The sequence below is a fragment of the Neofelis nebulosa genome, chromosome 10 (genome assembly GCF_028018385.1).
Source record: "Neofelis nebulosa isolate mNeoNeb1 chromosome 10, mNeoNeb1.pri, whole genome shotgun sequence".
Taxonomy (NCBI): Eukaryota; Metazoa; Chordata; class Mammalia; order Carnivora; family Felidae; genus Neofelis; species Neofelis nebulosa.
In genome coordinates, this window is record NC_080791.1 from 93289710 (window position 1) to 93312086 (window position 22377).

Sequence of the window (22377 nt, forward strand, 5' to 3'; positions counted from 1 at the left end):
CACATCCTACCTGGACTACTGCAGCAGTTTTAAACTGGTGTTTCTACCTTCATTCTTTCCTACTTCCAAGCCTGTCTTCCCATGAACATCTACCATATCAACAACAAACTTAAACTTCCCAATGGCCCGTCATTGCCTACTGGATAAGGCCAATTTTTGTGTGCTTTAGAGGATTGTATGATAGAGACGCTGGCTATCCTTTGAGCCTCATCAATGCCACCATAAACCTGGATTTTGTCTGTCTTTTTGTTTGTTTTTTGTTTGTCTTTGTTTTTGTTTGTTTTCTGTCTTTTGATTCATTTTGGTCTGTAGTCATACCGAGCTTTTAAAAATTCCTTTATTCAACACCGTACCCTGTCAAAAATAAGGAACTTTCCTTCTGTAATTGCATCTGTTTGTAATGCTTGTTCTTTTTGCCTTGTTCATGCTAACTCCCTTTTTCAGGCTGATACCTCGTGATCAATTCCACTTGAAGGCCTGGCCTGTCTTTCAGCCCACACTGAAGGGCTCTGCCTCTATGCATAGCAATAGTGTAGGTCACATTGGAACTAAATGATTGTTGAACCTGTGTTACATTTTCAATGTTTACCTCTGAAAAATAGTAAGCTCCAAGAAAGAATTATTTTGTTTTGGTCACTAACATACCTTAGAGAGCACAGTATATATAGTATGTTCAATAAATACTGATCAACTAATAAACATGCAGATATTTAGAAAAGGCAAGTACAGACTATGAGGGTCAGAGGCTGATCTTGATAGCAAGGAAGCAAAACCAGTATTTTTTAAGAGCAGACAAGAGAATGAAACCATCCAGCAGGCTAGGGTAAAGAAAATCTTACTTCAATGGTTTTAGAAGTTTCGTGTACCATAATCTACTACAAGACATGATAGCATGATGACACAGGCCTTGAATTAACCATAAAACATCACGATTATTTAGCATTCATTTTTAAATAAGAAAATAATTTTGAAATATAATTTTAGAGCTATTTCCATTATTCTAATTGGTAAAATAAAACAAAGTGTTCGTATTTCAAGAGGTATTTCAAGAGATATTTAAGAGGCTGGTATTTCAAGGTTCAGTTACTTAGAAAATTAATTTATATGCTATGTCTTATCTAACAATATTAAGTAAATGAATAATAAGTGCTAATAACTGTCCACTTCTAAGTGGTAGGCACTGTTCTAAGCACTTTATACTTATACTCTCTTTTAAATCTGACAGAAACTCTAGAAGACACGTATTACTTACTACCCTCATCTTACAGATGAGGGAACTGAGGCACAGAGTTCTAAGGCACTTGTCCAAAGTCATACTGTTAAGAAGTAGAGGAAACAAGATTTAAAACACAGCTGTCTGATCTGGAGACAGGTCTTTTAAAGTACCTATTCGACAGCATTCTTTGAGGGTCTCAAAAACATTACTATGATTGTTTAACCAGTTTATCATTTTCTCACCTAACATTATGGATCATCTATGAAAGCCAGGGACTATGCTACTTACTCACTGTGTATACATGCTCTCATTTAATCTTCAGAACAATCTTGTAGGGTAAGAATATTTCTTTCCAGCATATAAGTAACTAAAATTAAAACCTGGAGAGCTGAACTCCCAAAGTCAAACTGTAGAGCGAGAACTGAACATCAAGTACACTGACTCCAAAGACTGAGCCCTTAATTACACAAGTTTCCCTATATAAGAATATACTTTTACACAAGATCAACCTTGGTCCTATTAACATTTTGGTCAACAAGAAGCTGGACAACATGGCTGCCCAGTGCATTGAAGGATGTTCAGTACAGCCCTAGCTTCTATCCACAAGATACTAGGAGCACCCTTTCTCCCAGTCATGAGGAGATAAAGGTCTTCAGGTTTTGTCAAATGTTTTCTGGATGGGGAAACAAAATTGCTCTTGATTAAGAGCCACCACACTAGGTAGTAGATTCTTCCTTTGAATACCCGTGGATGAAAGCAGAACATATTCCTCCTGCCTTCTCTCTATTTCCAAACTTTCTGACTACGGTACTTTTGATAAAACATACTTTCTTTATGCAAGTTAAAATACACACTTATGCTGATGTTTCCTTTGGTTGTCTTTCAGTTTAGTGGATTATCCACACATTTAGAAACCAGTGAGATACTTTATAGCAGGACAAGCCTCAGTTAACTTGAAGCAGGTCAACCAGTAACTTCTGGTCACGTGACATTGGGAAATTTATTTAACATCTCTCTAAGCCCTTTCCTAGAGTGAGGTTAATAATAGCCCCTTAAAAATACGTAAGTTAAGTGAACATATCCTTATAAAACAGTCAGTGCTTGGATCATAATGAATGCCCAATTAATGTTCATCATTACATTATATAATCATCACTATCCTCATCATCATTACTATTACTTGTGTTATTTTCATAGTTGGCTCTTTCTAATTTATCTTCAAAATTTCTGAGGCCATTGTAGTTGCTTTCCAAATTCACTGAAAATATTTATTTAGAGGTCATAACCTATGTCTACATGCCAAAGCAAATCCATTTTATGGATATAATTTAAAGTCAAAGAAGTTGAAAATCAAGGTAAAGAAAAAATTGTTGGGAGGAAATACTTGACAGTGAAAGCTCAAATTCTTAACTCTGTGGGTAAGACATATTAAATTTACAAATAAGCCACAAAGGGTGAAAACTGTTTTCACCGTAAGAAGAATTTTCAAAAAATGGTGCAGAATTTTATTTTTCTATTCCTTACAAATGGACATGGTACCAATTTTTCAGTCCTTCACTGATTGTTTACAAGAACAAGAGCTTTAACAAAAACCTATGTACTAAATACAGAAAGAAAACATCTAGACTTTCTAGCAGCACGTCTTCTTTGGCCCAGACCCATGTTCATACTCTCAAGCATAAACTTACCTGCATGGCCTTATTACGGCTTTTTTTTTTTTTTTTAATTTTTTTTTCAACGTTTTTTATTTATTTTTGGGACAGAGAGAGACAGAGCATGAACGGGGGAGGGGCAGAGAGAGAGGGAGACACAGAATCAGAAACAGGCTCCAGGCTCCGAGCCATCGGCCCAGAGCCTGACGCGGGGCTCGAACTCACGGACCGCAAGATCGTGACCTGGCTGAAGTCGGACGCTTAACCGACTGCGCCACCCAGGCGCCCCATTATTACGGCTTTTTTTTTTCCATTTTATTTTTCCTGAAGGTTTAGATCTCTGCAGTTGCATATGCTTTGCTATTTGTATGGTGAATGCCAGAAAACTGTCTTGATATGCAGCCATGCCAGTCATAAATATTGGGACATCTATAAAGAACAAGTGCCCCGCAAAGAAAGAACTATGAGGGTGCACAGATTCATTCCAGCCTTCCTGACTCACAGCACAGAAAATTCGCTTCCTTCTGTGAAATAACTGCTATAAGGCCACGGGTTCAAGAAGAGAAAGTCTAAGACCCAGGCTTAGTTTCTAAACACATTTTGACCTTTATTTAAGAAAACAAAGCAGACAACATTAACACACACACACACACACACACACACACACAACACAACACAAGGAACTTTTAAATCTTAAGTCAATTGTTTCAGATGGATAAAAAGAAATGCTCTAACGAAAACATCAGTTGTTGGCTCAAGGAGCTATAGGCTTTGCCAAATCGTAATATAGCCCTCGATATTCCCCTGGAATTCTCATTTTTCTCATATGTCTCCCTAGCTTCCATAGAAGGCGTTAACTTTAAATATGTAAACTTTGTTATTTCAGAACTTGTGATACATCATTGACAGCACTCACCAGGATCTGTTAATTCTTTCTTTTATAGACACAGAGAAGATTCTATTTCCCAGCTCCCTCACCACCTCCACCCTCAGAGTTAGGTGGGGCCAGGTGACTTTTGACAAATGGATTATAAATAGAATATAAGTGTGTCACTTCTGCGGAAGGCAGAGGAATGCCCTGAACTATCTCCAGCTTGCTTCTCCCTGTGATAGCAATCTGGAAGCCACATGTTCAGAAGGCAAAGCCATAAGACAGAGGCAGACCAACCCTCTCACACATCACTTGAGGGTTAAAAGAGGCCCACAGTAGACTCAGCATGCACAAACAATAAACTCGTGTTAATCCACCGAGATTTCAGGGTTGATCTGTTATCACAGCGAGTTTAGACAATTCTGACCAATACAGTTCCTAACATGGTTTCTAGTATTTAGTAAGTGCTTAATATGTAGCTCCTTAAAGAATCAGCATGCAGGGCTGAGATCACCATTTAGTAGAAACATCTAAATCTAGACATGGCTTATGAAGGAAAAAAAACAGTCATCTTGATTTATTTAAAAAATCAATTTCTGCATATTAAGCATGTAGAGACTATATATCAACCGTTATACAGCTCAGGGACTACCCAGCATGACTGCATATTGCTGACTAAGGAAAAGACAGGTCATGTTCATGTAAAAAGATTATTACCACCATAAAGTAGTCCCTATATGTTAGGTTCAAAATGAATGAAGAGAGTAATTTGGTTGAAGGGAACAGATCTGTGACTTTTCCTCTTCCCACTTCTGCCTTTTATCTAAATGGCGTATCATATCATAGTTAAGCTACTTTGTGACAAAAAAAGGATGTCACTTTCCTTGCAGCCACTATCATCTGCCATTTTCGGCATGGTTCTAGAAAGCAGGAGAGATCCAGGTTCTCCCTTCACTCTGCGGGGGAGTATCTGCGGGACTATGACCTCTAAATAGACTTTCTCTTACGCTCTATTTGACCCTCTGGTAAAGTGGGCCCAATGATGACCTTAACACCAGGTCATGGCAAAATCAAGTAGCACATTGCATAATAAGAACCTAGCACAGGGTTTGCTACATTTTAGCACATAATAAATGTTGGTTTTATTTCTTCAGCCCCTTTTTCTTATTCTCACCTCCCTCTCTTTGGTCCTCCCCCTTATTTCCTTTCAATGCCTAGGGGTTTTGGGTTTATTTTGTTTTTTGTTTTGCATTATTTGTTTCTTTGTTGTTTAAACTGAAAAGCAAAGGCAGTGAATGCTAGATGATTCTCAAAACATCTCTCAGTATGAAATACCTAGGCCCTTGAAGTTTGCTTATTACTGGGAATTTGGAATTGACAGCAGAGGCCACAAGAATGAAAACGCTATCCCACACCACCGGAGTCGGGCCTGAGCAGGCAAGCAGGGGCATCAAAGGTGAGGAAGCAATGCCAGAATGAACGACAAAGGGTGCAGTGACCTGTTGGCAGCCACAGCTAAATGGAGTTTTATAAAACTAGAGCCTCCTAGAGTCTCTGTTGTCTATATTTTCTAGATTTTGATTAATTCAAATGAATTTAAAACAAATCAACACTGGGGGGAGGTATATCACTTTGCCCACTGGGATGCAGAAGAGTCTGAAGTTTATATTGTTACAGAAGTTTCATGTTCATCTGGGCTCTTAAGAGAGTATCTTCAAAAGGTGGATAATAAGGAAGATGAAATGGTGTTTTTGAATATTTCCTTGTGCCTGTAAGCCAGTCTCAGCCAACAAGTGAATATCCAGTAAGAACAAACACCTCACACTGTAATTCCTCGAGTGGGCACTGGTCCACACTGTTTACTGATATGTGCCTGAATACCTTTGAATTACGACTTCATTTCACCTCCTGACTCTGGCCCCACACTTGTCCCTGGATTTGATAATGGTTAACGTTCTTTGGTTTTTATCCCTCTATCTACACTGGATTCTCAGACCACATTGACTACAGTGATCCAAGATTTACATCCCAGCTTTACATCCCCCATTCTACCCAGGCAATGGCACCAGCCAGGGCAATTAGGATTCAGAAATTGGTTGTAAAGTCACTTTTTTTGAAATAGCTAAGCACCAGCATATCAAAAAAAGAGATATGAAAGACTCTTTATTATCAACCAATAATACTCCAAAGTAACTATCAGGGCAAAAATTCACTTAAAGAGAAATTTAAATTCACATAAATTAGAGCAGAGAGCATCTTTAACACATCTGAGTGTCAGAGTTGTAAAGAGGAAGCACCTAATGAGTCAATGAATCATGGAAATATATATATATTTTTAAATGTTTGTTTATTTTTAGAGAGAGAGAGACAGAAAAAGAGAGAGAGGCAGAGAGAGGAGAGAGAGAGGATCTTTAGCAGGCTTCGTGCTGTCAGCTTGGAGCCCGACGTGGGGCTCAATGTCACCAATCACGAGATCATGACCTGAGCCAAGAGTGGGTCGTTCAACCACTGAGCCACCCAGGTGCCCCACGGAATATATTTTTAGGCAATTTGGAATCATTTCTCTCTCGCCCATCCCTGATTCATGTATCTTCTAAAGTGTTGTGTTTTGATTGCCAAGGAGAGGTGTTTATATAAAAGGTGATCTTTTCTCCTGCAGATTCTAGAGAACTACACCCAGTAGGAAAAAACTGAAATTTGAGAGAAACACCAGCTAAAACACTACCGGACCTGGCTTCCCTCACCTCCAACAATCCCACATAAGCTCTAGGCTTTAGCCTGAATTCCAAAGAAGGACATCCAAACACAATCTTAGCACTGTGTTAGTTGAATTATACTGACCTATGTCTCTGCTTTTGCTCTCCACTTACATACCTACAATATGACAAAGACTTTGCCTCAAACTGATTTCTGGCCTCTATGCGCAAGTGACCATGATCTCAATTCTTCCTCCTTTACAATGTCTTCTGAATTCCCTCCCCAGCATCACTGTTGCCTCTTTTTTTTTTTTTCAAATTTCATCGTGTTCTTAGCAGAGCTCATATTTTTCCTTAAATTCAAACTGCCTTGTATTTGCTTATTTATTATGCCTATGAATAATGTCTAAATGTGAACTGACAATACCCGGGATCCCTTTCCTGATCCTCAGGCCCCCTCTCAGAGCCTAGCTCACCACTGTGTAACCTAGTTCTCCGTCAATGTGTGTGGAACTGAATTTAAAAAATAAAAAGAGGGAAACATCTTACATGCTTTCTCCCTGTTCATACTTCTGTTAGGGAAATGAGTGATATAAGACAATGTAAATATGCAATGTGCCAGGGCAAAAATGAGATTTCAGACAACCAATCACATATCCAGAATTCCTATGGCAAGACCCAATGACCTCCACTAGATACAACCCGGTAAAGAAACCAAAAGCAAGTCAACGGCCTTCGTAATGTGTTGGTTCCCTCGATCTTCTTTATTGCTAACTGTTCTGTATATAAAACCCTTATCTTGCTACTGTCTTTCAGCCAGAAGCCCCAACCAGTAGAAGCAGAGTGCTTTCCCAACACTTAATAATAAAACCAGAAAGGGCTGAAGGCTCTTTTCTTGTGTGGCAAGGAGGAGGCACATCATTAGCCAGGCTGGATGGTATTCCCTTGATATATAAATCCCCCAAAATATGTAAACAATTTGATTTCTAGTAAAATACTTAGTTGACTTTTGGTTACACCTATGACTCTGATGGCATAGAACCTTGCTACTCAGAGTGCTGGGACCAGCAGCATCAGCAGCATCTGGAAGCTTTTTAGAAATTCAGACTTTCAGACCTCATCTCAGATCTAATGAGTCAGAATGCGCATTTTAACAATATGCCCAAGTGACTCAAATGTACATAATATTTTAAGAAGCATGGACATCCAATATTCCAGCAGCAATATTTCACCTGCATCATAGTGGTCTCTGCTCTAAACCATGATTTGATTGTAAAAGTAAAATATTTTCTTCTCACACTCTCTCCTTCTCTACCCCTCACTCTTTTCTATACACCTGTCCATTTCCTTTAATATGCAGTATAAGAAAACACAAAGAATTTTTCATACTTTCGATTGTACACATTTCTTTCATATACTTTATTCCATTTCATCCCTTTGATATCTCTGTAAACACCATCACGCATAACTTGTCAAATGTCATCTTAGTAATAAATGTCTGACTTGCATGCCAATGTTGTAAAGATGCTTCCCCTGTAACCAATGAACTCCCTACCCTCAAAATTCTCTGCATTATAAATCGTACTTTAAAAATGAATTGAATCCACATATTCAACAGGGGAAAATGGATATTTAAAGTATCCCACAGAGTTTGGAAAGACTTGTACTTGATGGGGACCTTAGGGGAAACAGACAAAAAAAAGAGGACATTAATTTCTTGCTCCTCCCATTACCCTCACAACCCCCTGCCGAAGTCCATGGAGCCAAGGACTTGAAACACCAGGTGGATCTTAATCTTGAATCTTTTGCCCTTGCCACTCCCGTAACCCAGACTATCCTAAACAGACAGTAAACATGCACACTCTTGATGAAAGCTTTTATAGCTTCCATTACATAATGGATTTGCTGTCATTTTATTGAAACTGTGCATACTGAAGAAATGAGAGGGAAAAAAAAAAGATCCAATTATTGCTTATAAGCAATGGAGTTTTCAATGAACCCAAACCAACTTGGGCATTTCTAACCTATAATGGCAGGACTTCCTGAGCAACCCTACTCATTGATGTGACTCGAAATTTCCAGCAATGAGTAAAACAACATAAGGCAATAGCAATAAAGAAACATTTCCTATAGTTTAATTAAGAAGTTGTCTGTAGTCTTAGGATATAATATAGTAAATTACCAACCATATTCAAAGCCAGGTGCACTTTCAAAATCTTTAGTCCAAATCTATGCCACGTACAGAGATAAGTATCTGTACATAATATGAAATTATTAACCAGACTTTAGCCTTCATCCAAATTCTTGAACACTGACATTTAGGCATATATTTATCATCATTTTTATAAGAGGCTCTTGATTATTACAAAATGGAAATCACACTGGAAGTTAGAAATCTAAAATTAAACATAAGTAGAATGTTACAATAAGAAGGAATTTTAGAGAGATCACATAGACCTATCCTTCATTTCCAATTTATAGATTCACTGAGAGGCCCGAAGAGGCCACACAACTTACCCCAAGCTCCACTGTTGTCTGTTACTGACTAGCTGAGTAACTCTGGGCAAGTCCCCTCTCTCTCAGCCTGTTTCCTCATCTGCAAAATGACATGATTGGACTAGATGATGTTAAGATTCCATATAGCCTGAAAAAGACATTTTTCTACAAGGCCACATCCTAGAATATGCACCCTTCAAAAGCAACATACAAGAATATGAAAAGATATTTAAATGGCACTGGGGGGGCCACTGATGTTACCATTTCTTGGTATTGTATCTCAACTTCAGACTTTAGAACCACATGGGTTGCATGGGTGCCCACGAACAGTAGGCAAACCAGGAGAGAACAAGTTTGGGCATATCCTTTGCCAGAAAAGTCTTGCAACTGAAAATCAGTCCAGGGTGAGGTTTTATCTTCTCCTCCCCCTTCTGAGGATCTAGTGACTTCATCTGTCTGGGCTCTGCCTCAGAGATTTCTCCTCAAGGTTCACTAGAGCCCTGGGAGTCTAGCCCTTGACCTAACCCCAGACAAAGATGTATTTCCTCCTGGAAGACTCCCCGCCTGGACGCGTCACTCATAATCAACCTTAAAAGAGACTTTAGGCTCCAGGGAGCTGCACATTTTGTCATCTTTTAAGCAGCTGTCTGGCTTTGGTCTGTAGTGAAAACTTTTTGTTTTATTACAATTTTATTCTGTTAGAAACAAAGAGTTGGTATGCTTAATTAAAAAAAAAGTAGGTTAAGCCTTTGAATGGAGGAGCTGCATGATCATTGGTCATACTTTAGGTACATGTATTTATTTCCCTTCCCTCATTCTTATGTAGGATTGTATCTTTGAAATGGCTTCTATTTTGTTCAAGTGAGTTTCCACCTTTCTCTTTTTATTCTTTTCATTATTGCTATTTTCTATGGGGCAATCACACAGCCAGGCAGTGGTTTAGGTTTTTAAAAGGGTATTTAAATATAACGACTCCACGAAGCAGAACCCAGGAATTATGTATGCAAGAATGGGCATTGCCAATATCCCTACCAATTAAGTCAATCATTAAACCTGAGTTTAATTTATTGGGCTCATTTTAATGATATACACAAGTGAACCTGAAACCCTGTGTCCTATTAACAGTAACATATTTAAGGAAAGCTGGCATCTATATCTAAATCATTTTATACAAAATGTGGCCAACCAGGAGAGGAAGAATTCTATAAACTATGCCTAATCCAATAAATAACAATTATGTTATTATTAGCATTATTATCATCTATTCTTTACAGATTGCTTATTATGCATTGTGCACTCTTCTAAACAAGTTACATGATTACGTAGTTTTAACTTCACAGAAACACTGCAATATTAACTATGAAAAAAAGACATGTAGAGATGGGATGGAGCCAAACAATGGCCTCCGACAGTGTAAGCTTGTTGTAAAAGGATGATCCTAAACTGTTAACTGGCTATAATGGGAAAAACCAAGATTGGAAGGTACAGGGAAACCAAGTGTAGCTCAACTCCCATCTATGCAACCTGAGCAGCAGATACACCTGCCTATAGGGAGCGTGTTTATCCCTAAAGGTACTCAGCAACAGGGTTCTGTGACCAAGATCCCAGGGATGGTGTAGAAAGGGATTCCGGCAATGGATGGAAGCAGTGAACCAAGGATCTGCCAGCTCTAGAATTCTGGGTAAAAGTACATGGGGAGTATATGAACACTGGGAGTATAGCTGTACAAATACATGAATGAATCAAAAGATAGGTGAACAATCTTAGATAATGATACTTTGTATGTGCCTCTCCTATAGCACTCATTCTATCTTGTGTGAAATCTATGTGTGTCCTTTCATCTTCATTTCCAGTAAACTCTAAGTTCACTGAATCATGACTTACCACATACTAAGTATTAACCTTTGGAAAAGTACTCATTTCCTTCTCCAGTAGTAATGGAACCTATCATACAGGATTGTCACAAGGAATACGTTAGACTGTATATGGAAAGGAGTTAGCCTAGTGTCTAGTATAAATAGAGCTCTTAGTTATTGTTACTACCATTATTCTTGTAATTATTACTAAGCCACAGATGCATTTCTTAGGCCCATAATCTTGATTTTATAGTCTAATAAGTATCAGTCAATAACCAGTTTTACATTCCAATGGATCAATTAAAGCAACACGATTTTACCTGCCAACCTGCCAATATAAATTTTCCAGGGAGGGGGAATCAAACCCAAACCACCCAAGAGTTCATCAAAGAAGCAACTCAAAAAATGTTTTCACCATGCTTCTCTCTTAAATAACAAGAAAATATGGAGTGAGGAAAAGACAAAATGAAATATTTTATTTCAATCTGTTAAAAATTATTACTGTTTGATGCTTGTTGTATGCATGACAAATGAACATACATTTCTCTCTTTTTGTGGTGAAAGAACTGTTACATGCCTTTGCAATTTATTAATGTTTTCTTCAATTTTCCTATGAAATTAATATCAAATTCATTTGAATGTGGCTTCTGGAATAATAGCAAGATGGACTTTTAAATTGCACGTGCTCAACTGGTTTAAAAAGGCAAATTTCCATACTTTAATTTTATTTTTTAATATTATTCAAGCAATTTTAGCAATGGGGCTCTTTTTTAAAAAAAGTATCTTATGCCCCCCCCCCCCCCATAAACTAAGGCCTTCAAATACATATCATTGGGTAAGAAAATACTTCATTCTTCAAGGAAGTCCTGAAGTACCTTCCTAGAATTTTTAAAGTAGTTATAAAGCTAGCCTTCAAATCCAAACACCTTATATTATTGATGAAAAAAACTGAGTCCCCAAAAGGGAAGCTGATTTCATCATGTTACAAAACTAGTTAGTGGCAAAACTTAGAATCCATGATTCATTCGTTCGTTCATTTCATGTTTATTGAGAGTTTTCCATGTGTCCATTCTGTGGTAGGCTTCCTATAGATATTGTGCTTATTAGTTTTAAAATTCATTCAATTTCCATTTGGCAATTATTAATTTAATATCTACTATGAATAGGCACTACATTTGGTATAGGGTGCTGAGATCAGTGTAAGTAAGAGTTGTTACCTATTGCAAGCCCTTAAAAACTAGTTGAGGATGTACTGAGTACAGAGGTACAGTAATTGGTAGCATGTAGTTAATACCATAAGAAAGCAAGAGAATTTGATGAGTTAATTTAGTATTTTCCTAGCCATATATAAAAAATACCCTATATCTATTAACCAATCATCAAATCTGTATTTATCATGTAGCATGTGCAAAGAACTGGGAATGTGATTAGAAAAATCCAAGACCAGCTAGAAATTTATAATCTAAGAAGCTGAGATGCACAAACAAAACATTTGTTTTACAACATCAGGACACTGGTTAAGTACTGAGGGTAATGTAGCAATTTATGTATTAAAGAGATTTCTTTAAAAGAAAAAGCTCAGTGTGGACTGACTTTAGAATCTGAGTGGGCTCCAAAGAAGAGGGATAATTTTAACTTAAAGAATTTATTATTACTATTCACATTTACCATTAACATTGGCATATTCCATTGCACCTGAATTTCTTAACAATGCTCTTTGGAATGACTACATAAACAGACTTTTCTCCAATTAAAAGTTTATGAACAACTAGCACAAAATTACATTATAATATCGACAGGCCCCTAAAGAGTCATTTGGCAGTTGAGCATTTTATTCTTCAGTTGCTTTGTTTGTGACAATCCTGATTTTTCACCTATTAACTCAGGAAGCATTTCAGAATTGATCAGGTCTTTATCAATCTTGGCATATCCTGACACACTTAAGTCTCTAAGAAAACTCAATGCCGTCTCTTCCACATTTCTTTGACTTAATTGTCACCCAAGTCACAGTGCCCTCTCCCTCTTCTGAGCGATGTAATGGTCTGTACCTTTCACCTGAAAAATCTTTTTTTTTTTTAACCTAGTCTTTACATGTTACTACATTACTTATAAATAAATACCTTTTTTTCCCCTCATCTATACTAGAAGCTCAAGATAAGAAAAGGCATAGCTTATACCTAAATACAATGATCTGCTAAAGAGGCACTTAATAAATAGTCACTGCTGTCATTTGATAGCAAAGGAGAGGTCCCTGTGTGTTATAGATATACTAGTCAATGAGTAGGAGTTGACAACCTACAACTTGTTATTTCTGATGCTTTATTAATTTAATCCTCAACTCCTGGGAGAAAAAGCAAGCAAGCAAGCAAGCAACCAAGCAAAGAACAACATCTAACAGTAGTAGGATACCCATATTCCACTCCCAAATATGCCACTAATTTAACTGTGCCATTCTGCATTAGGGTGTCAATCTATTATTCGGTCTTCTATTTCTCCATATGTAACCCAATGGGCTTGGCTGAAATACTGCAGAAGACGCATTCTTTCCGATCCTTAAATATTACAAGAGTCAACCAGGAACACAACAAATGAGAAAATTATTTTGTTCGGATTATGGCAATATGGGGGTTGGAGCGAGGCTGAACATTCTTTAGTGTAGTTGCTCCAAAATTTTTAGTTTTTGTATCGAATCTCCCAGTGAGAAATCCACTATGCAGTGAAACAGTGCAAAGCTTCTGTTTCTCCCTCTCGCTCTTTCTCTCCTTCTCTCAAAACTGAAAACGAAGTTTTACCAGTCAAACCTTGCAACGTGGTACACAGTAGCTTTTCTATTCTATCCTATCCCACCCCATCCTATCCTGTCTTCTGCTACCTCATTCCATTCCAGCCCATTTCAATCTATTGCCTTAAATAAAACCTCAGATTTGAATAATCAAATTGATTTCATTATCTTCTCTGGCTACATGAGTTCAGTCACCTTATTAATTTATTCTCTGGATTATTTTCTTCATTTGTAGAATATGGAAAACATGTCTTTAGAGGGTTGTTTTTGGTATTAAATAGAATACTATTTAGCACTGCGCTTGGCATTAAGTGTTCAATACAGATATATTATTTTTATATATGTTATTATTTTACCTATTTTGATTATTATATTATTATCATTCATTTTACTTAAGGGTATTTGGAGACTGTTAATTTATCTTATATTCTCATATGCCTGACATGGATTGTGAAACTAGGAAATCTTTTACTTTTTAGGAAATCCTTTACTTTTTAACCAATAAGTAGGGAAAAAATTAATAGAATTGGTCCAGGGCCCCTGGATGGCTCAGTCGGTAAAGCTTCTGACTTTTAATTTCATCTCAGGTCATGATCTCACAATTCATGAGTTTGAGCCCCACACTGGGTCTTGCTTGGGACTCTCTCTCTCTCCCTACCCCTCTCCTGCTCATGCATGCACACTCTGTCTCTTTCTTAAAATAAGTAAACATTAAAAAAGTGTTTGGTCCATACATTTCCAGACATCAAATACTCAATATTACTTTGTTTTTGGTTAACTCTGGAGACTTTTGATTTAGTGCTTAATCTCCATGGTGATTAAGGGATGTGGAAATGATAACACTGGTATTTCATTTAAATGTTTCCATGAGGTGACATATATGACAGATTCATTCTTCTAACTTAACTGAGATGAAAGTCATCTCATCTCCTATTACTAGGGGACAAATATGAACTGAAGCATGTGGTTTCCCTCACTCCTAATATCTGTACCAGAGGAAAGATATTAACTAAAAGGAACAACTAAGTCCTCTGATTTTTTAATAATTCTAGTTTGAATCTTCAAAACACTGCTTATATAAAGGGATATAAGGAGAAGTCTCATTTTTATTCCCATCTATTTTTAATTTTTTAAATATGTATTTATTTATTTTGAGAGACAGTGACAGAGAGTGAGCAGGGAAGGGGTAGAGAAGAGAGAGAGAATCTCAAGCAGGCTCTTCACTGCCAGTGCAGAGCCCAATGTGGGGCTTGAACTCACAAATCATGAGACCATGACCTGAGCTGAAATCAAGAGCTGGTGCTTAACTGACTGAGCCATCCGGGGAACCCCGATTTCCATCTTTTTTAGATTATTGAAGGAGATCATTCTTTCATGATAAAATTCACTATTCAATGATTTTTCAAACTAAAATATAAACATTCAAAATAAAAGGTATATATGTGATATAGCATTTCTATTTCCTGTAAGCATAAATACTTACAGGAAGCAGAAAAAGTAACTTGTGGAGCACCTAGGTGGCTCTGTCAGTTAAACATCTAACTCTTGATTTTGACTCAGGTCATGATCATAATTCACGGGATTGAGCCCTGCATCAGGCTCCATGCTGACAGCGTGGAACCTGCTTGGGATTCTCTTTCTCTCTCCCTCTTTCTCTGCCCCTTCACCTCTCTCTCTCTAAATAAATAAATAAACTTAAAAAACGAAAATAATTTGTTTGCTATTTCTGCCATGACTTGTCGAGAAACTGAGCATGTTCACACACAAAAGCAAAGAATAATACCAACGGCTCAGCAGCAGATGAAGTGGCAAGATTCCCCTAGGTGGAGTTTACAGTTCTCTTTTAATCACTCAAGAGGCTACATTTTTTTTTTTGACCTGAATTCATCTTGCTTCCTTTCAACCTTACCTCCACCGATCCTATACCATCTTCCTCTTCTCTGTCTCTTTTTTTAATACTAATTCAAATATGGACCTTTTTGTAATCACCATGTGTGCCATCGGCATCAACATTTCAGAAGACATCTTCAGCGCACCCACTGAGTATCCACTATACTTGTTTCATTTTGTTAATTGAATGTTTCTCAAACAACCTCATTATCTGCCCTCAGCACTTAGCATTTTCCTGCTATAAAACTATCCTTTGCAATGTCTTCTCTGCCAACCAGAAGGGCGAGACTCTTGCTTATGGCATCTCCCAAAACACAGGACTGGTCTTTAACAAAATCCCCATGTTGCCAGACCACAACGGGGGAAGTGAAAAGAACTAACACTGAGTGCCTACTACATATCAGGCTATAAATGCATGGTATTTAGTCTTCAAAACAGTCCTATGATACAGAAGACGTTACACCAATTTTAAAAAGATTATGGAAACAAACAAACAAAAAATATTCTATCACTTATCGCAAGATACACGATGGGCAAGTTCTTGAGACAGTATTCCCGAGTTCACACTGGGTCACTGCATAGTACCATTTGTACTAAGGAAAGGTTGACTTATATTCTGGTCTTTTTTTTTTTCTGTCAGAGAGCTCTTTGAAGGCCTTAATACTCTCTGTTGTCCAGATATAGGGGCCATGTTAACTCCCAAACAGTTCTAAGCTGTGTAAAGCCCTTTCCCTCAGCCCCAGTTCTAGAAAGGCTTGGAAGACAGGAAGAATTAGCAGCCACCCTGTAGACACACTGACTATACTGTGGAAAAGCTAAAGCCAGGGGGCCTGAAAAGCTTTCTCCCACTAATGGAAAATTATTTTAGGTCTTTTCTCTTAGGAAGTTTTACATATGAAGCTTAAATTCACACACACACACACACACACACACACACACACAAACACACACACAACAACAACGATAAATACCTCTCACACAGAGTTCTGTTAGTAGCCTGATTTGTTTATAACCATGAATTGAAGTCAACCTCAGTGGTAACTATGTAGAGTGAAAGTTTTATGGGAAGTTAGCTTCCTATGATTCACTCCTCTTTGCACCCCTACCCAGAATGCTCTCTGCTTTTCCATCCTTCCTTAGCAAAACAAACCATCCTTCATTCTTCTGGGCCAAGCCCCAAGGTCACCTCCTCCACAAAGCTTTCTTCATCACCTTCCTACCCCTAGTTATCTTTCCTTTGAGTTTCCCCCAACATTTTATTCATGTCCCCAAAATAGTGCCTATCACAGTGCATCACATATTTCTCATTCTACAGACCAGGTTTTTCAACCTCATTACTAATGGCTTTCGGAGCAATATAGCTATCATTTAATGCCCTGTGAATCATAGGATGTTCAGCAGTATTCCCGGTCTCTACCCACTGGATGCCAGTAGCAGCTCCCCTTTGATTGTGACAAATATTCGATTGAGATCAAATGTGTCTCTAGATAGTGTCAAATTTCCCCTTAGGGGAGGGCAGTATCACCCCCAGTTAACAACTCAACTTTAGATCATGGGGACCACATGAGTAGTGACTGTGCTTTTTTTATCCTATACACATGGGAATATCAGGCCCATGGCAAATGGTTAATTAAAATCTGTTGGTTTTAATGAAATTACTCTCATTTCCCAATAACTACATACTGCATTATAAAATGCATTAAATCCATACTTTGTTCAAAAGTGAAACAAACACGACTGCTAAATTAAACTCTAGATTCAAGGAAAATGAGATCAAAAGTCATTGGATGTCAAAGTAGAGAAAATACTTCTTGGGAACCTGGGTGGCTTTGTCACTTAAGCGTCTGAGTCTTGGTTTTGGGTCAGGTCATGATCTCATGGTTTGTGGGTTTGAGGCATGCATCAGGCTCTGTGCTGACAGCTCAGAGACTGGAGCCTGCTTCAGATTTTGTGTTTCCCTCTCTCTCTGCCCCTCTCCCACTAATGCTCTGTCTCTCTCAAAAATAAACATTAACGAAAGAAAATTTAAAAAGAAAAAAATACTTTTCTCTATATATGTAAGAAATCAAAAAATCATATATGCATTACATATAATTATATATATGAAATATATTATATAAATGCGTGTATACACCCATACACATAATAACTTTTCATAGAAAACTACGTTCAGAAAACTGGATATATGTAATCTGATATTTCTAAATACATCATACCTAACATGCTTTGTTCAATACAATATGCAGCCAATTGCTAGGGTTTTTTTTTCCCCTGAAAGACTCATTCATGATAAAAGTGATGCTTATTTTGAAATTTCAAAATTAGAGGGACCTGATTAAATAAAGAAGTGCAGACAGTACGATATTGCCTTTCTTCCTGATAAGATATTCATCTCTTCCCAATTTGGTGCAGAACAATTTAAAGTCATCTCACTTTGTTTATTTCTGTGGACTAGTTAACCATTTATTTGGCCTGAAATGCAGAACCAGTACTATCTTAATATCAATTTATGATGAAAGATTTTTTCTCACCTCGGAATAGGGAAGCCCTGGGATATCTTCATTTTTTTCCTGAGCTGAGGTTGCTATTAAAGTTCTAGAAGTGAGGGGCTCCTGGGTGGCTCAGTTGGTTAAGCAACGACTTCGGCTCATGTTATGATCTCAGGGTTCGTGGTTGTGAGCCCTGTTTAGGGCTTTATGCTGACAGCTCAGAGCCTGGAGCCTGCTTTGGCTTCTGTGTCTCCCTCTCTCTCTGCCCCTCCTCTACTTATGCTCTGTCTCTCTCTGTCTCTCTTTCTCAAAAATAAATAAATATTTTTAAAAATTTCTAAAAGTGAGATATATTTGTCTTTTCTCTTAGTAGCACATCTGCAGAGTCTGTTATTCTCTGTTATCCTCACTGGTAGACTGTAAGCAGCAGCAGGTGCATTTGGCAAGTTGATAATTTTTGCAAGAAAGAATTGCAAAAACAAGACCAGCCCCTCCTGAGCAGTCAGAAAGGTGGTCACTCAGCACAAATACGCATGATCTCAGAGAAATTATGCAAGACCATATTTTCAGTTGCCACGTTTTATTGGTTGCCTCTTTTTGGTTTTAGATACATGAATTATACTTTTCATTACAATACTATGAGATGGTGATTATTCTTGCTCCTATAAAGAGGAAGTTATTAAATACCAAGACAATAAAAAAATCGTGTGATGTCATTTAACTACTCAGGAAGTGGACCAAAATTCACCCCGTGATCCTTCTCAGGTACAAATAGCAAGCACCTCAGAGTACACAGTAGTTCTTTTTGCACCCACTCCTCCGCAAATACCACCCACATGCAGATTCAAACTTATAACCGTGGATATTTCTACAATCTTTACTCCCTCACCCCCGGACTGTCCTCAGCCCTACAGGCATGCAGAAAGGAAAGTAAAAGTCACCAAAATGCGAAGGAACATGCACTTTTGGAACAGTTTGATTCTGAGGTTGAGGGGCCTGCATTCCTGAGATAAGAAACAAACAAAGAAACAATACTTTCACCTCCTCATTTTACACCAGTGGGTTTCCTGTTCTCTGGTTTCAGTTTAAAGAACCTGGGCTCCAATAAGTTACTTTAATTTAAAAGAGCTTACATCATTCCTCACACGGATTTTGCTCTTTAGAATGCCTTGACAAATGTCATTTTCTGCTATTCTTGCTGCAGCATTTTGTGCTGTGATAGAACAGACCACATGCTCACCTGGGCCCCTATACTGTAGATGCATCTTGGAAGGCCACTTTTCAAGTTTCATTTGGTCCCTTCTAACCAGCTACATGAACACAGCTTCACTGGGCGTCAGTGACTCACTTATACTTATTGTCAACTTATTATCTTCTATATCTCTCTATCTCTCTATCTATCTGTCTATCTATCTATACCTATCTATCATCTATTCATTCATCAATCCAACCCTCCATCCTGTCTATTTCACAGAATCAGAGGACAAATTAAATATTACAGGTGAAAGCATTGTGTAACCCACAAAACATTATTCACATCTAGCAACCAAGCAATTTCATACACACACACACACACACACACACGCACACGCACACACACACACACACACACACATTCATACAGTACCCCAAGGAACAGATGGCTTTCAAGACAAATGGATCTTACCACACATTTTAGAATTCCAAGTCAGTGCAGAAAGAGTCCATTTTATTCTGATAGGGGTGTGAAAAGGTCAAGTATTGATTTAGCCTTCTAAGAGGAGACAAAAAATAAAAAGGCCTTCCTGAAAATATTTACTACATTTTGCTTTCATTCAGGGTTTCTGTGCAGAGCAGAGATGGTTTGAAGCCCACAGGATGGCAAAGATAAAATGGCCCAGCTTATAAATGTGGGCTTGGGATCAATTTTACTTGTCCCTATGACCTTTAATACACAAAATGGAAAACTCCTATATTGTTGCAGTAGAAAATGTATGAGAAATGAAAATAAAGCAATCAAAAGCTTTATGTAATTCATATATTAAAATATACAGCATGTTTTATGTTTACTCATAAATAATGTTTTGTCAAAGCACTTTCATATAGACATATCACTGCACCAAACATAAATATTTTCTTTTTGACAAATAGAAGACTTTAGACTCATCTTCCCAGGATTTAAGTGTCTCTCTCTTTGCCACTAAATGAAGTGTTGGCACAAATACTTTAATGATGCCTGGGTGAAATTTTAGGGATGTCTGTGACTGTACAGAAAATAATTTTGTATCAGAAGAAATTTCTCTCAATCCTCAAATGTATAAAATGTTCCTTGGCATTTATCCAGATAGTAGCAATTCCTAAATATTTTCATTGGGGCTGCAAAAGCATCTATGCTTAATTCCAACGTTATCATTCATCTAGATTCTCAGTGTATACTTTTATGTTCAAATAGCTAAGGCTACTTCTGGACTAGGGAATTCAAGAGGAGTTGTAAAAGATTTTACTGTCTGGAATATGTTTGACTTTATAATGGTATTCTTGGAAACCAGAGGCATCCCAGAACACTACCAAAAACAATCTCCTATTGTTTGTTTGCTTGTTTCCGTGGTGTTTCTGACTAAATACCGAGCAAAAAGGCAGGTTGGTATGCAGAGGCTGTGTAGAATCACATAAATCTTGTTTCGCTTCCTAGATATTTCTAGCTGAGGGACATAAGACATGCTACTCAATCTCTGTAAGTCTCCATCATTTTACATACAAAACGAGGATGACAGTAACCATCCCTAAAAATACCCACAATGATCAGATGAAATTACCAGGGTATATGAATTCCTGTGTTATCCTGTTCTTACTTCTCTTCAAAGGATTAGGGTGAACATGGTTTATTCTTGGTCAGCGATGTGAGAGACATAAACTGATTTACGGATTAGTAAACCTAACCATGAACATGCACTATAGCCCAGGAGCTACCCATTGCCTTGGGTTCAAATTCAACTGAGGGACCTTGTGTGAGTCACTTAACCCTTCTCCATCTCTGATTGTCGACTTTAAAATGGGAAAACATTGAGATATTTTAAGAATTAAATGAGTTAATACCTATAAAGTGCTTAACATATAATAGTGTTATTTTGAGGAGCCCTTTCCATTATAATGATGTTACTCCCACTGTATAACTTGTTACAGTAATAAAGCATGTCCTTTCCCCCTGTGTTAATCCTGAGAAATGAATTCAATCTCTCTTCATCGAATCTCTAAGGTAGATAGAGAAAATAGCTATCTGGTCAGCAAGCTTAATTCCAGGCACCAATCTTTTCTGATCTTCCCTGTCTCCTTGCAGGTGACAGTTGGGTTATGGTTGTGTTACCAAATATGAGTGTCAATGACGCCAGACTGGCAAAGCCGCACACTGCTGAACCAAATAAAACCACACACTGCCAAGAATGAATCTCAGCTTTTCATCCTAACTCCTACTGAAAGGATGATAGGACTGATAACATACAACGATGTTAGTTGTTTACACTTTAGTTAAAATATGGGCAGGGAAGTTGACTTTGAAAGATGCTAGAGAACACAAGGGCACTGAAGGTCTGAATGAAGTGGAGTAAGGGGAGTAAACAGAGTGGAAAGGCTGGACAGGAAGGTTTGGGAAACTGCAACTCACTTCTACGCTTCTCTGAAGATGACCTTGACAATCCATACGGTCGAGACCAGTAAAGGAAATCACAAAACGATGTTTCATAATTGTACTGCTATTGTGATAGATCACTTTTAGGTTTTCCTATACTTTCTTTTTTTTTTTTTTAATTTTTTTTAACGTTTTTATTTATTTTTGAGACAGAGAGAGACAGAGCATGAACGGGGGAGGGTCAGAGAGAGGGAGACACAGAATCCGAAACAGGCTCCAGGCTCTGAGCTGTCAGCACAGAGCCCGACGCGGGGCTTGAACTCACGGACCACGAGATCGTGACCTGAGCCGAAGTCGGCCGCTTAACCGACTGAGCCACCCAGGCGCCCCTACTTTCTTTTTTTAAAAGCACAATACATATCATAAAATTATATGTGTGTGTGTGTGCATGTGAATGCATATTTTAATTAACTGCTCAACGATATTCGCTGAATGCCTACCAAATAGCATCTTCTCAGAACTGAGGATGCAACAGTGAATAAAACAAACAAAACCTTTCCTCTTGGAGCTTACATTCTAGAGGAGGAGATGGGAATTGAAACAATGAGTACACTCTATTACATCTAAGGTGATGATGAGTGTTTGAACAAAACTAAGCAAGGAGCAAAGCTAGGAAGCATGAAGATAGGGCTGTACTTTTACATCAGTGGTCGAGCAATGATCTCCCTGATAAAGGTGAGATTTGAGCACTCTTTGGTGCCATAAGGGTTCCTTCTCTAGAACTCAGGTGATGGACAGCAAGTACAAAAACCCTGAGTACGGAGC

At 37.9% G+C, this 22377-nt stretch overlaps 1 protein-coding gene across 12 annotated transcripts in view; it reads right to left on the minus strand.

Moving 5' to 3' along the window:
* LRRC4C (leucine rich repeat containing 4C) overlaps window positions 1-22377 on the minus strand; it is a 1203118-nt gene that overhangs the window by 105795 nt on the left and 1074946 nt on the right. The window contains exon 1 of one of the 12 annotated variants that reach the window (XM_058688700.1): window positions 8953-9040. The exons of the other annotated variants lie outside the window; for them this stretch is intronic. The gene's annotated coding sequence lies outside the window, so the exon portion shown is untranslated. Of the gene's footprint in view, window positions 1-8952; window positions 9041-22377 lie in introns of those variants that run through there. 12 annotated transcript variants of the gene reach the window in all.